A 17,708-nucleotide genomic window follows, 5' to 3' on the forward strand; every position below is an offset into this window, starting at 1 on the left:
AAAGCATAATATCTATACTAATCTATTAAAAGGCGTTACTAAGAACGTCTCTATGCCACGTAGACCAGGCCACATCATCTACTCCATCTCTCATTATGCCATATCATCACTACTCAATCAACTTGAATCATTATGCCACGTCACCCAATATTGGGTTATATAAAAGATGATGACTAGGGGATACGAACACCCAACCTCTTATAAGAAATTAAGAAGGATGGTTATATAATCATCTAAGCCAATTATTAACTATGTTATAAACATGAAAATAAATGTATATAATTGATTATTACAAGTTCTAATTAAAAAATTACATCAGAAAGAGCTTCTTCAAGCCATACACTCATATCAACATACTTCTTACTAAATAAAAAAAATACTATAAATATAAAGTACATATAATTATAAGGAATAATTAAAGTAGCAATCCGGTGCAACGCTCGGTCTACACACTAGTTTAGACATTATATGCCTACGACTTTGATATAGTTACAAATAGGCTAGTTCTACCTCAATGGTACTATACCATTGCATTTACTTCGTAATAGCAACAATATTTTGTGCTTTAAAAACCACATATGAAGATTGAAAAGTATGTCTTTTAAACCATTGCGAAAGCTAGATTGCTAATATTATAGCTAGGAATTTCTAATACGTAGTAATATTTTGCCAAAAGATAGATAGGTTATTTTCGTACAATAATACACAACATATCTCTTGCTAAGCCATCTTTTTATATTGTAGTCTTAGTTCTAGTTAGTCAGCAGCTACAGCTAGAAGTTACTTAATTTGCTCAAATTCATTTATATAGAACTCAAAACATGTGGCCTAAAATTGCAACTTACACGACTCATCAGTCATCACTAACATTAAAAACAACCTATATTGACATTGTTTGAGGTATTCACATGTTGAAATTTGATTAATTTGCCCAAATTTCATTCATTTATAACTCAAACTAGTGAAATAGCTTAAAAAGACCTAACTTGTAATTTACGTGTCCATATTCTTTATTTCGAATAAAAAATACTCTCTTAACACTTAAAACAACATATATTCAAATTATTAAAGGTTTTTACAAGTTGAAATTAGATTAATTTGCTCGTATTTGTGAATTTAAATGACTAAAAATGGCTTGAAATTTCAACTTAATGTGTCCATATTCTTTATTTTCAATCAAAACTACTTACTAGACTTAAGACAACCCATATTCACACTGTTTATGAGATGTTACAAGTTAAGATTAGGAAAATTTTATCATGTTTATTCATTTAGGACTCAAAACTAATGAAATGGCTAAAAATATGGCCTAAAATTATAGTTTACGTGTTCATATACTTTATATTCAATCAAAACTATTCAGTAAAACTTAACACAACCTATATTCACATTGTTTGAGATGTTTATTGTAATTAGATTGATTTGCTCAAATTTATTCATATGCATTTAGAACTCAAAACAAGTGAAATGGGTAAAAAAAAATGGCCTAAAATTGCAACTTAAACTACTTACTAACACTTTCAACAATCTATATTGACGTTGTTTGAGATGTTTACAAGTTGAAATTTGATTAATTTGCCCAAATTCATTCAATTAGTACTCAAAACTAGTAAAATGACTAAAAATGACCTAACATTGCAACTAACTTGCCCACAGACATTGCAACTTACTTGAATTTTTGAAAATTTTATTTTATAAATTTTAATTATTTTTTACCAATCACGTAGTGACGCGTGTCAAGTAACTTATTATGACAAGTTAGTAACTTAGGGCCTGTTCTCATTGATTGAACTCAGCTGAACTGAACTCAGCTGAACTGAACTGAGCTGAAATGAACTGAACTGAATATTTTATAAGAGAAGGAAATTTGGAGCTGAGCTGAGCTGAGTTGAGCTGAACTGAACTAAATTTCAACGTAAGAGAACAGGCCCTTATTATCACTACCCCGCTTAGGAGATCATGTTAGTAGTACCCCTTCCCCGCGGTTGTTGTATTGTCTTCATTCCGCAAAGAGGTTTGAGGTTTGTAGTAGACTAGTAGTACTGTTTGTAATATTAAGTCAATTGGGAGCTAGTCTCCTTTTAACAATTGTCAAAAAAAAAATAATAAAAAAAATAAAGATAGATTTTTTATTTTTTATTATTATTTTTTTTCTTGAAGCATAGCAAGGGGCATTAATTAATTAGATCGAGTTTCGCCAAAACTTGAAATCTTTTGGGGAAGGTGGTAGTACAAATACAAGCCGAAGTAATTTCAGTTTCCCACCTTGCAACTAAATAGGCAGCCGAGTTACCGGTCCTCTAAATATGAAGACATTCAAAGCTATTAAGAGAATTACACAATCTGAAAATATCATCAAAGAAAAGAAAAATTGGAGCAGCTCCTTCTTGCTTGTTGTTGATCATACGCACTACATCACACTCAATGACCAAATCCCTATATCCCAGATTATTTGCCACCACCAGAACAAAGAGTGCAGCAGCAGCAGCAGCAGCTTCAGCCATTGCATGCTCCCAGCAGCATCTCAGACGCTTCACAGCAGGGTCTGACAGAAGCGAACCAATTTGTAACAGCAGGGTCTGCAGCAGCAACCATATGAAGACGTAGATTTACAATAAGGAGATCAATCACCGAATTCGAAGTACTTTGGATCTGCTGGGAAATGTAATTCCACATTCAACTGAAACCCAGAACATCAATTAGTTAACTTACTACCACAAGAACCTCAATACATATAACAGTCATTATAGTACATACTACATACCAAACACATATCACAGTAAACCTAAACACGACAAATAGAAGCAGGCTCCCTTTACTTGGTGAAACTATTGCCATTAGCTCATTTCTAATTAGTACTTTGGAAACAACATGTAGTCTCAACATTTCTATACTCTGAATTGAGCAACCTGGAAACTTCAGTCAATCAGTATTGAGCAATGTACTTCTACGGGTTTCTATGGTTATAATGCGTTTGGGCAAATATTTGTGCAAGATGAGACATTCATTGTGAAGTAAACAGTAGAGGTGTCCACCGTGCGAGTCGTGCGAGCTGGGTTAGGGTTAGGTGGGTCGCGGGTTGGGGTTTCATGACACACGGCACGACACACGTAGGGTAGGGTGGGCCGGGTCGTGGGTTGGGTCGGAGAAGTTGGACACACCAGGGTTAGGTTCGTGGGTTAGACGAGTCGTGGGTGGGTCGAGCTGGGTTTGTGGGTTAGACGGATCGTGGGTGGGTCGAGCTGGGTTTGTGGGTTAGACGGGTCATGGGTGGGTCGAGCTAGGTTCGTGGGTTAGACGGGTCAAGGTGGGTCGAAGGGTGGGTAAGTGGGTTAGGGTCGGGTGGGTTTGTGGGTTAGGTGGGTTAGGGTCGGGTGGGTTAGTGGGTTAGGGTCGGGTGGGTTAGTGGGTTAGGGTCGGGTGGGTTTGTGGGTTAGGTGGGTTAGGGTCGGGTGGGTTTGTGGGTTAGGGTCGGGTGGGTTCGTGGGTTAGGGTCGGGTGGGTTGTGTGGTGTTTTAATTTTTACAAAATTAACAATTTGATGGCTTGCTCTTAATTAAGATGTCTACGTATCCTTATATTATAAAATAAGGAATCAAAGCCAGCGTAGTTCTTATATTGTACTTCTTTTGAAATTTGGGGGGGGGGCTTGGACCTATCTTTAGAAAACTAAAATTTAATTTTGCAATTAAATTGTAATTTTCGAAAAATAAGTTGCCTACGTATCCCGAAAGAATCAAAGCCCACGTAGTTCTTAGCGTACCTGATTTAGACTTTTCTAGCCACCCATGTTTGTTGCATCATCATCCCCGGAAGCTGCATCATCCGTTGACGACTCCAATATCATCACAGGATCATCTTCATCGTCTTCGTCTTCCTTTAAACCTTGAGTTCTTCTTTCAGCTTGATCCCAATCTTTCTTACAAACACAAATTTGAATGCTTTCCGGAGTTAAGCGAGATCTTTTTTCATCTAACACTCTTCTACCTGCACTAAAAGCAGACTCGGAAGCAACAGATGAAGCGGGAACTGCAAGTATATCTTTTGCAATTCTCGCCAATATAGGAAAACTTTTTTTATGTTCTTGCCACCATTTTATAATTTGAAAGTTGTTGTTGGTCTCATGTTGATATGACAAATAATCATTAATAGCAAGTGTTGAAGAAGATGATGATGAGAATGATGTAGATGCTTTGTGTTTTTTTTTCATAACTTTATCAAGAAAACCAAATCTAGAATCGGAAGTGCTAGTAGTAGTTGGTGTTGCCAAATCAAAACCATAAATAGATGCATAATGATCATAAAGGTCTCCCAAAACAGATTTGCATTTGTTAATATATTCACTAACATCATAATCGATACTTAAACTTGTATAATAAAATTCTAAAAGATTTTCCAAACCTTCAGCTTTGACACCGGGGTCAAGAATAGCAGCAATTCCATAAATGATTGGAAATTCACTAAAATAAGTATGCCACTTACGTTTCATGCTATCAAGAACGGGACGAAGTCCATCAATCTTCATATGCTCTTCGATGGTGTGAACAACTTTAACACACTCAATTATGACTAAATGAACGTTAGGCTCATAAATATAAGAGAAAATATGAGTTGCACTATCAAAAGCATTTAAAACATCACGAACAAAAGAAGCATTAGTCCAATGACTTTCGGTTATTAACTCAGTAGGATCAACACGAGTCTCATTGTAAAGTTGGGTCAAAATATCACGATACTTTATAGCATCACTCAACAACTTGAAAGTAGAATTCCAACGGGTAGGGGTATCAATAGACCATTGTCTTTTCTTAAGACCTCTCTCTTTACACATAGCTATGTACTTTCTTCTAACTGACTGAGTAATCCTAATCCATTTTATAACTGTTCTAATTGGGTTTAGCAATGGTTGCAACTCAGCGAGACCCTCTTGAACAGACAAATTCAAAATATGAGCACAACATCTAACATGCAAGAGACTACCACCCAACAACAAATTCAACTCGGAGTCATTTTTCAAATAGTCAATACACTTTGTGTTTGCAGTTGCATTATCAAGAGACAAAGAAAAAACTTTATTATTCAAGTGAAATTCTTTTAAACAATCCAAAATACGAACTTTGATGTTAAAACCGGTATGCCTTTCTTCCATAGCTTGAAAACATAGTATACGTTTTTTAATAAACCAATCATCATCCACCCAATGAGCAGTAATGCAAAGAAAAGGTTCGCCAAAACTAGAAGTCCATGTATCACTTGTAAAACTAACACGACCATCAAAAGTACGACATAATTCAATCAAACCACTCCTATACTTATAATAAGAAGTTTGTGTATAACGTCTTAGGGTATTTCGGGGGACACGAGTAAATGCAGGTTGTAATGCAACTTTATTAAAATGCTCAACGTTTGCATTTTCACCGTAACTAAAAGGGTATTCATTAGCAATAACTAAAGTACTCATTTCATCAATCATTCTATCTTTATTATAAATGAAAGGTGTACCTCCGCCGGGTTGGTTCATGTATCCACCCAATTGTGTTTGGACGCCACCCCCCGAAGGACGGGGGCCATTTTCGAACAAGTCGTGTTTATTTTGCAAATGCCGACTCAAGGTTCCGGTTCCATCTCCCGTTTTCCAATTATATGACTTGACATTTGCACCTAGCGCCTTGCAAACTAGGCATGTACACGTGAACCTCTTTGGTTGACCAGGTTGCCATCCCGGGGGTGTGACCTCAACTCGTTCAAAATGTTTCCACACCCAAGAAAAATGTGCTCGACCTCTACTTTCACCGCCACCACCTTTCATAAATCAAATTATTAAAATTAATTTTTAAATGCTATTCATGAAAATAAGCTTTTAAATTTTAAATATTTTAATTATACTTATTTAAACGCATTTTTCATGGTAATTAACTAATTGTAAATCATAGAAAATTGGAAACTAAACTAACTTTATAATCATTAATAATAGTTTTTTTAAATATTCATAACAATAAAAATTTAATTAGAAATTACCTTGAGATGAAGGTTGAGATGTTGGTTGCGATGGAGGTGGCATAGTTGAACTTGATGATTGGTGGGACTCGTGGGAGAAATGTTGTGGTGGAGACGTTTGAATATTTTGCCTATCTCCTAAACCATAATCTCCATATTCATTGACAAATTGGTTTAAATTTTCCGTATTAATTTCATACGAAAAATTTGCACCACCACTCCTTTGGCTACCACTTCGACCACCACTTTGACTCCTTCCCATTCCTCCTCTTGAGCTCATTTTTTTTTGTATGATTACTAATTATAATATGGAGAAGAACTTTTTTTTTTTAGAATCTTAAGAATACTAATAATAATATTAAGGAGATTTTTTTTAACAAAAATATAACTCTATATAACACTTGAGAATTTGAGAACAATAAGAATTTTTAAGTAAGAGAGAAAGAAAGCTTGAATTTGTGTGGAAATTTGAGTGAAATGGAATTGGTATTTATAGGAAAAATAGAATGGATGATCATACACTTAAAAAACTAGCCGTTAGATACAAAAAACTAGCCGTTAGATACAAAAAACTAGCCGTTTTTTTTTTTTAAAATGGATGTTAGGCCGTGCGGGTCGTGCGAATTGTGCGGGCTGTGCGGGCCGTGCGGGTTGTGCGGGCCGTGCGGGTTGTGCCGGCCGTGCAGGTTGGGTGGGTCATGCGTGCGGGTTGGGTGGGTCATGCGTGCGGGTTAGGTGGGTTGGCTCGTGCGGGTTGGGTGGGTCATTCGTGCGGGTGGGCCGTGCGGGCTGGGTTGTGCCAGGTGGGTCGGGTTAGGTGGGTTCACGGGCTAGGTGTGTCGAATTAAATGAGTCAAAACGGGTTGTGCGATTTGGGTCGAATCAAACGGGTTAAACTGAGCTGGGTTGAAATGGGTTGTGTCGAAAATTTTGGACCCACGACACAACCCGGATTAAATCCGAGCTGTGCCGGGCTGTGCCGGATTGAAACCGGGTCGGACCCACGTGACCCACCAGCCGTGCGAGTTAGGGTGGGCTGGGTCCAACCCGGCCCACTGGCCACCTCTAGTAAACAGCAATGCCTCTTTTATCATATTTATTAAGGAAGTTTAAAACTACTTAAGTAAAACAACAGTCTTACGATTTGAAGAAAGTTTTTCCAACTAGAAGCAACAATATGTAATAAGATCAATTTGAAACTTTATTATAGAACTTTATTATAGAAAAAATACAAGTAAAGCAAAGAAGCTCAAATCGTAATATCATATCTATATCTATACTTAATATTTAAAAACAAAAACCATAATTTTTCATATGACACATGTCATTACAAGTCCCTCACTACCACATATGACACATGTCACCCCTTTTAATCTTTTTGTTTATACATTCTATAACTTGCAAATTCAATTAAGAAAATGAAGTGTTTCATTTCCATCGTAATAAAATAAAGTCGAACCAATTAATATACATCACATAAACATATGAATTGAATTATATAAAAATTGTCTTTTCAACTAATAGACTTAAAAAATATGACTTAAACCAATGTGTCATTTCATATCCTATAGTCTTCATGTTTATATACGTATCTAAATTCCTTTATCTTTTTCTACAGTTCTATGCTCATTCTTTTTTCCTTGTAAGTTTTAGCAATGAAACAATTACTTCGTATTTCATATCAAAAGTCTCAACTATTGAAAATCATACCTACATATGAAATAATCTAGATAAGAACCCGTGCATCGAACGGGCCAAAAGACTAGTTAGTAATAATGACACATACCTTGCCTTCAGAATCAGTATGCCTCTCAGGAAATACAATTCTCAGGTCATTGTACAAGTAAAATCTCCTTTCCCGTTCATTTTCTGCAGAGTATCGTAGGGCACCAGAACCATTGGCATTCTCTTTAACCTTAAATGAACCAAGTGAGACTGGGAATATTCTTGAGTTGCGAGAGGGAGAAGAAGCCATTGCACATCGGATAATTGTTGGGAATTTGGTTGATAAATTAGTGTGGTAACTGGGTTTTTGTTAAGGATGTAAAGGAGAGAGAATGAGGGAAGATAACGAGGAGAGAGAAGCAGTCTCCATTGTTGCACTTGTCCAATGTTTAGATAACAGAACCAATTTGTAACAGCAGGGGCTGCAGCAGCAACCATACGACCATAAAAATATTACCTTTGCATTATACATCTCATAGTCCACACTAAACATGGGCACGGGCCGTGCCGGCACGCGGGCGGCACGGGCCCGGCACGACTCCGGCACGGCACGGCACAGCGGCCCACCTGTGGGCCGTGCCGTGAACAAATTTCTGGGATTTGGCACGGGCAAGGCCATGGCACGCTGGGCGGCACATGGGCCGGCACGCTGGCACGACCCGGCGGCACGGCACGTGGCACGGCACGGCACGGCCCGTGTCAAATTACCGTTGGAAAACTAGCCGTTTTTAGCCGTTTTCCAACAGCTATAAACGGCTAGTTTTCCACCCCATTTCCCACCCAAATTCCCTATAAATACCTCATATTTTCCTCCAAAATTTTCACAATTTATCAACTCATCTCTTCTCTCTTATTCTCTAATTTTCTTACTCCCAAATTCTCAATTCTCAAATTCCTACAAATCCTACAATCTTGCTCTCTTTTGTGAAAAAAAAAAAATTCCTACTCTCTTATAAATTTTACATTTTTACTATTATTACTTTTATTAGTCTACTACCAAAAAAAAATTGTTATATTTACATTCGGGAAATTATAAATTCGGGAAAGCATTGAAGCGTCATTGTAAGATCTAACTCAACTTTATTTTAATTTGTTATTGTTAGTTGTTAATCTTGTTATTATTATTATTATTATTATCATTATTATTATTATTATTATTGTTATTATTATATTATTATTATTATTATATTATTATTATTATTATTATTATTGTATTCTTAGAAGTTGGAACTACTTAATTATATAAAAACTACTTTCTATTTTAATTGTGGGTTATTTGGATTGTTGAAATCTGTCTAAGGCGGGACTTGGGCTCTGGACAACGTCGCTCCTAACCTCTCCTACTTGGGATCTCATTGATCCAAGTAATATACTATTATTATAATTATTTTTAAAAATTTAATTTATATAAAAACTACTTACTAAATCTTATTGTTATTATTATTGTTGTGAATTGTTATTATTATTGTTATTGTTACTTTGTTATTGTTATTGTTATTTGTATTATTATTATTGTTATTGTTACTTTTATTGTTATTATTATTAATTAATCATGACATCAAACCCGAACGCTTCCTCCTCCTCTAGAAAAGCCAAGTCAAAACGTAGGGAATCACCAAATCCAAACACTTCAATGCCTACGCCCCCCCCCCCTAACATGCCCTTTCCCTCCCCTAACATGCCCTTTCCAAACACTTCCACCCCTTTCTTTCATCCCCAAAACACGAGAGGGCAAGAACAAATGGATGATATGGCTCCTTGGACCCAATTTCAACAAAGCCAATTTCAACAACATGAATTTCCTTTTCCTCCTCCTTCCCAAGGTAGCCAAACACAAGCCTCCGGGTCGAGTGAACCATCCACCCAAATGCCCAACACCCAAAATCCTAACATATTAGAGTGGTGTACCGAAGAGGATTTTGCTCAAACCAAAAGAAAGAGTGAAGTTTGGTCACATTATCAATTAAGTAAAAATGGACAAAAAGCCAAGTGTCGGACTTGTGGTAAAATTTTCTCGGCCGATACCAAGGGAGGGACGGGACACCTTAGTAGACATACAAAAAAATGTGGTGGACCATCTAGTGATCCAACCCAACCCAAAATTTCTCAATTCCATCCACAAGGCTTCATTTACAATTACGAGAGAGATAGGGATGAACTTGGGAGAATGATTGTACATGCGGAACAACCTTTTCTTTTCGCCGAAAATGATGCCTTCAACAACTATATTAACCGAGCACTACAACCAAAACACAAAAAAATCTCCCGAAAAACCGTTCGATCTGCTGCCATGAAGAGTTATCTAGAGTACAAATTGAAATTAGTAAATGAATTAGCTAATCTTCCTAGTAGAGTTTCTTTAACCGCCGATGCATGGGATGGTGGTTACGGAATCCATTATTTATGTGTTACTTGTCATTGGTTAGATAATGAGTGGATGTTACAAAAACGCATCATTCATTTCAAAATGCTTGAATACCCTCATACCGGTCTTAACATTTCACATCATTTAATGGAAGCCATTGATGCATATAGTCTTAGGGATAAAATCATGTCTATGACTTTCGATAATGCAACTTCTATGACATATAGTGCGAATTTGGTCAAAAACCAATTGACCGATGTTATATTATATGGAGATGCACTTCATGTTAGATGCATTTGTCATGTTCTTAACTTGTGTGTAAAGGATGGAACACAAGCAATTGGTCCATTTTATCACAAAATAAGGAATGCTATTATGTCTATTAATAGCTCTAACATGAGATATCAAGAATGGAAAGGTTTTTGCAGGCAACAACGGATAAAAACCATAAAAATAGCACCGGATTGCCAACTAGGTGGAACTCCACCTATGAAATGTTGAGTCGGGCAATCGAGTACAAGGTTCATTTAACACTTTTTTATAATATGAAATTTCCACAAAATGCTTTACTAGAAGATGATTGGGTTAATTGTGAAAAATATATGCAGTTTTTACAATTACTATATGGTATGACACATTGTTTTTCTTCTGTATATAATCCTTGTTCTCATTCTTTTCTTAGTAATGCATGTTTACTTGCACAACTTTTTGCGGAACACCGATCTCAACATGTTTATCGTGGATATCTTCCATCCATGGAGGAAAAATGGCGTAAATATTACACCGATATTCCTATGATTTATATTTTTGCTTCTATTTTAGATCCTAGGCAAAAATATGATGGCACCTTTTTATTAATTGATATTTATTATAGTAACATGAATTTTGAAGATGATGTTGAAACTTTTAAAAGTAAGGTGACAAATGATTTTTTTTCTTTATATAGAGTTTATGAAAGTAAATATGGAACCGTGTCTCAATTTTCCCCTTCTCAAACATCCAAAAATGTAAGTAAACGGGCCAAAGGTTTATTTGCACAAGCTGCTAACATGATGTCCAAGTTTTCAGGTACGGAATCATCATCAAGTAAGAGAACACAAAGCGATGTTTCGGAGTTGCAAATGTACTTAAGTTACGACTTCATGAAAGGCATGGACGATGAAGAGAAGTTTGGCCTCGACATCTCGATTGGTGGAAATCACAAACCGTGAAACATCCAATTTTGTCGGCAATGGCTCGTGATATTTTTGCAATCCAAGTCTCCTCCGCTGCCTCCGAAAGAGATTTTAGTGCGTCGGGACGAGTTTTAGACGACAGAAGAACAAGACTAAAACCCGAAACACTTGAAATGTGTGTTTGCTTCAAGGATTGGTTGGATGCCGAAACTCGTTCTCAAGATCGTACTTATGCACAAAACGACGACGATGAAGGAACGTCGACTTCTTTTAGTTCTCACACTTCTCAATCAACTCAATTGGCGGATGAACTTGAACCTCTAGAAGACGAAGACGAAGACGAAGATGAAGACGAAGGCGAAGACGAAGACGACCAATAATAATTACATGATTACATATTTACATTATACACTATTGTATTCTTTTTGTATTATCGAACTTCGTATTCCGTATAATAAATGAAGTTATCAATATATATATTAAAACTCAAAGGCAAGCATTGTAATCTTGCCACGTGTTGTCAATCTCGCCACGTGTTGCCATGTCACATACTATTACCAATCATCAATGTTTCCACACAAAAATTAATAATTTGTGAGCAATAGTATTTGAACCCATGGCCTCATCTTCATTAAAGTTAAACTCTAACAATTACTCCAACAACAAATCTTATGATAATAAAGTTGTATTAAAAAGAGTTATTCATGTTCATAAATACAAAAATTTTAATAGTCAACTTATATGTGTATATTTTGACAACAATATAATTATAAAATTAATTTCATTTTTTTCCATTACTCAACCTTTAGTATAAGTTATACACTTATATTTAAGTATTAAAATGTGTAACCCAAATTTAAATAAAGTTTTTTTTTTAACTAAGAAATTTGTTACTAGAAGGAATTTTAATGATACAATATAATATTTAGTTACTTCATATTAATTAATAATTAACAAATGGTCGATATTGTTTTTATAAAACCACCAATGTATGTAGGTGGCTGGCATGGGTGGTTGCCGGATTGGCTATGTGGTTGGGCTTTGTCTGGTGGGTTTTGTTCTTAATTTGTTTTTAAATTTTTTTTTAAATTTTTTAGCCAATTGATTCGTGACACGTGTCACTTTAATAAAAAAAATAAATAAATAACCCATTCAACCGGTAACCGGTATTTGGGATTGAAGAAAAAAAGACCCCCCAAAGTTCGGATTATTCCAGAATAAATGAAAGTTGGGATTATTTTTTCTAATTTTTCCTTTTTAATATAGTATTTTTATATGCATACAATGACCTGGGGCAGCGCCCGAGCCAAAAAACTAGTTCAATATTCATACACTATTGTACGATTTTTAATTATCATTACTTATTATGTATTATTGAATTATCGTACATTCGTACCGGCTATCGTCATATAATAAAATAAGTTATTCTTCAATTTTTTGTGTTTTCGGATTATCGCACTCGTATTTTTTTTTTATTATATGCATTGTTGTTTTTTGCTAAATTAATAAAATTGTTTTTATTTGTTTAAATAAACTTAAACATAATTATTAATTAGATAAATAATTTATATAACCTAAATTAAAATAAAGTTGTTCAAAAAATGAAAACAAAATATATTAACATTAACATTTAACATAAACATAAATTAATCACATATATTAAGTTGTACTAAAAAAAATATATATCGTTTAATTCGTTTTTTATTTCATTTATTAAAAAAAAAAAAAGGTTGGCACGGTTTGGCCCGCGGCCCGGCACGGCACGGCCCACAAGGCACGTGGGCCATGTCGTGTCGTGGGCTGGGGTGTGCCAAATTCAGGCACGGCACGGCCCGCCGCGGAGCCGGCACGGCCCCCACCCCTACAAATTTTTGGCTACACCCAAGGGTAGGCAAAAATTCCTGCACCCCCTACCAAACGACACCGCTTCACAACTGATGCCCCTACCTCCCAACAACAATATCCGTGCTTCCACTAACAATGCAACCCTCACCTCAACACCCTCGCTCACCCAGCCAACACCGTCAACATAACAAGTTATGAGCAGAAATTATAATCATATTAATCAGGAGAAATCAGAAGGAAAAAAATATTGCAAAAGGAACCCTGGATCAAGCAAAAAATGGAACTCTAAATTGAAGCAGCAAACAGAGCAATTTGAAGAAGTTATTGAGTTCACACGCACATCAATCAAGTTCGCTCGAAATGATTATCAGTTTAAGAAGAAAATCACGAGCCTAATCGTAGCAATAACAAGCAAATAATACGAGAATCATATAGAAAATCTAATCCAAAATTACGTAATTTTTAGGATGAAAATTTAATTGCATTAGAATTGCAATGATGGTGATTTTTAATTGTTGTGGTGACATCGTGGCAACTATGATGAGGTAACAACAGTTACTGTGACAATGATATATGAGTAATTCTTTGTAATATATGTGTTATTGAGTTATTCATTATTGATCATTGAGTTATTCCCGTTGTGTATTCTTAGAAGATCTTCCTACTTAATTTATATATGCTCTTTTGTCTAATAAAAAAATGAACAGTTTTGTGTAGTTATGTTTTGGGATTTAATATGTGTTTGATTTTCTGTAATTGATCATATGCCTTTTGATTAATGAACATGTTATCATATAATGGTTGATCATATGTGTTACTGTTTATGCTCATTTATATATTGATCATTTGATCATTTATTATTTATGCATTGGGTAACAAGGACATTATTTCTTGTAAAGAGTTGAGAAAATCTAAGCAAGGAGAGAAAGAGTTTTAGACTAAAAAAGACGGTTTTGTAAGAGATGAAGAAATGATAATTCATTACAAATGAAAAAATTTGTTTGTTCTAATGAGGCTTTTGTTGAGTATTTATATAAATCATCATTTCTTTAATTGAAGGCTCATACAAAATCACTTTTTAAAAAGATATTTCTTCCAGTTGTAAGGGAGTGGATGATAATATTTCTAATGGTTTTAATTAGATAATTCTGTGTAATAGATTATTACTTGAATTGACGCATGGTATTGTACATTTTATTGGATCATATTATAACAAAGTTTTAAAATTATAATACATAATAAAACTTGAACGTACTACTAGATATTAAAATATACAATACAATTCCACATATAATTATCAAACACAATAAAACTTCTCGATCCAAATTTGAAAAATTCAAGCTTGTATTATATATAGGCTCATATATGTTGCTTGGCGACTCCATTCATGCCTTCTTGGCTTCCTTCTTATTGACATTTTTCTTTTTTCCTTGCACTGCTATTGTGCATTCTAACTCATAATAACAACAATTTTTTTTTTTTTTAACTGATAGACAAAGACAAATAAATTATTGGATTTGAACTAAAACAAACCAATTCTCGTATAAATATGAATATTGTAGAGTAAGACAGTTGACCTGATCGACATGGAAATAAAAATTTATTAATACATAAATGGACATATATTAGTTTGAAAATGACCATCTACTATTATGGAAATGAACATCTATTAATACACAAATCAACATGAAATATATATGTGAATAAATTCTTGAAGCTATCAATATGTGAGGACCATATATCCATATGAGAAAAGACTTATATTGAGATTCAAAATTGAAATCAACATGAAATATTTGAAAAAAAAATTATGAACGAACAACCGTATGTTAATATGTGATATTGTAATTGACCATATACACTATAACACTATTATGTAATTGAACATCTACTAAAATAAAAAGGAACATTCAATATTTATGTTATGTGAAAAAGAGAAAATGACTTATTACACGAATATATATATATATATATATATATATATATATATATATATATATATATATATATATTTTGTAAATGAAATTTTTTCTTAAAGATTATAAATTAACATTTTAATGCTTATTATAAATGAACATGTACTTATTTATAATTGAACATATGATTTTTTTTTTAAATGAGCATATAATAATTTATAATTGAACATTTAATTGTGCAACATTAATATAGATGAAAAAATGTATTAAATTTATATTTATTTGCTAATTAAATTATTTTTGAAATTTTTTGTGGGGGTAGTGATAGTCTGATAGATGCTTATGGCAAATTCAATATTCAATATGTTTCATGTAAATGACCATTAGTATGTATTTTTTAATTGTTCATTTTTGTAAATAAATATGAACACAATTCAATATGAGAATGAACAATTATTAAAATATAAATGAACATCTTTTAATAAGAGTAAATTGAGTATATAGGTATTAAATTTCAAATAATGAATATTCAATATGAGATTGAACAAGTAATGCAATGAGAATAATAATGAACATGTATCAAATCCAATTGAACATATATTAATGTGAAAATGATCATATATTAATGACATGAATTCCGTCTAAAATGTACATTATTGCATGATAGATTATATTTACTAGCCCAAAATCACCTAATAACAAGTTTAAATTTTAAAATGAACATTTACGATAGACTAACAATTTTAATTGAATTATGTTATAATTTTGGGACATTCTTACATTCTTAAAATATAATTTAGTTATAATTATAAGAATCACGCACTTACTTCCATGTAATGTAGGAAATTACAAATTGTTATTGAAAGTCCTTATTAAATCTATAGAAAATATATAAAATAAAAAGATGGATAAATATGGACATTTATCAGAATTCTAATGATCGTCGACTAATATGTGAATGATCATATACTAATATATAAATGAACAATATAATTATCAAAAATAAAATGAACATTATTGAATTAGAATTTTTAGAAGTTTATGAAATTCAAAAGAAAGTTAATATTATATATCTTGACTATGCATCTAAATAAAGGGATTGAACATTGCAATATAAATTCATTCTCTTTTAAGTACATGGTCAAGATAACATATATCTACATCAAAATGAACTAAAAAATTAACTCATAAAAACATTTATCAATATCTTGACTATGTACCTACATTGGCTACATCAGCACAAGACTTTGATAAGACGATTTTTTTTTTAATAAACTTCTATATGTAAATGAGCATCTACTTATGTATAAATGAACATATATTAAAATAATAATAAACATGACATGAATATTAATGAGCCTTGTTATTAAAAATATTTGGGTTAAATATATGGTTTAACATTCAGTTTTGAGCAATGAAGTTCACTTAGTCCAAATTTTTATTAAACTACAAAATTACACTCTAGATCAGATCAACTATACGATCAAATTAAACATCAACTTAGATTTGGAAAAAAGATAGTTTTTTTTTTCTTTTTTTTAAAAAAAAAAAAATAAATCATTTTGCAAAATCATAGAGCAATAAAAGGATTAAAGGTATCATCACCAACCCTTTGATACAATGGTTGCCGCAAATCTAAAAAAAAAATTTAAAAAAAAAAACAAAAAAAGGAAAAAAGGAGGATAGGAGATTAGCCCTGACAATTATGATGGTGGCGAGCTGGCGACGTCGGATTCTGAATAATTAGAGAAAGTGGAATGGCAGCATGGATAAATATGTAGTAAAGGTTATACGGTGCCGTTTAAGTTAGGGGGTGTAGGGAGTAATGCATGGTATAAAGTGTAGGGATAAATAATTACCCCCACCCCGGCACGGCCAGGCACGGCCCGCGGCGGCACGGGCACGGCCCGTGCCCATGTTTAGTCCTCACAAAGAGTCACAAAACTAGAAGCAATAGCAACACCATTAACACTAAAAATCACCTTATTCCTACAATGCCACGCTACCCATGCTAAGGAAGAGAAGACACGAAGCTGTCTTTTCTCAAGCTTACTCGCCACCCAACAGAAAAGGTCCCTTAAAAAATCATGAGGAACTTCAACAATCAGATCAGAGAAGTTGCTATGTAAATATGATAGCAGTAAAAGATAGAATGAAGAATCGTCTTCCCCACAGCACCACACACACCATACCCATTCGAATCTGAGATATGTCTCCTGTGCAACACATCCATCACGGCCAGGGAGCCTTTGCAGGCATGCCACATAAAGTGGCTTAATTTAGGCGGATCACTCACTCCCCACAATCTTCAATAACTCGTTCTCACTTGCACCATAAAATAGCTTATTGATAGAATTTGAACAACTTCTCTCACGGTCGGACGTTCAATCCTATTCTCTTCGATGCGTAACATATCAACTAATTACATCACTCTTTTTTTTTTTTTTTTTTTTTTTTTTTGTGCAATTCAAATGACTACCTAAAAGATGCAGGAGTTGGAGCAAAGTGGCTGCTGGTTGACTTGACAAAGACAATAATAATGAAATTCAGGGTCCAAATCCTCGCAGTCTCCCAATGTCTGTATGGGAAATAAGCTTAGCTTAACTATGAATTTTCAATCCATGGCTTCCCTACTCTTCAACATGGGGCTCCCATAAGTTTCTTTCAGGGGTTTTTAGTATGGTA

The sequence above is a fragment of the Chenopodium quinoa genome, unplaced genomic scaffold (assembly GCF_001683475.1).
Source record: "Chenopodium quinoa cultivar QQ74 unplaced genomic scaffold, ASM168347v1, whole genome shotgun sequence".
Taxonomy (NCBI): domain Eukaryota; kingdom Viridiplantae; phylum Streptophyta; class Magnoliopsida; order Caryophyllales; family Amaranthaceae; genus Chenopodium; species Chenopodium quinoa.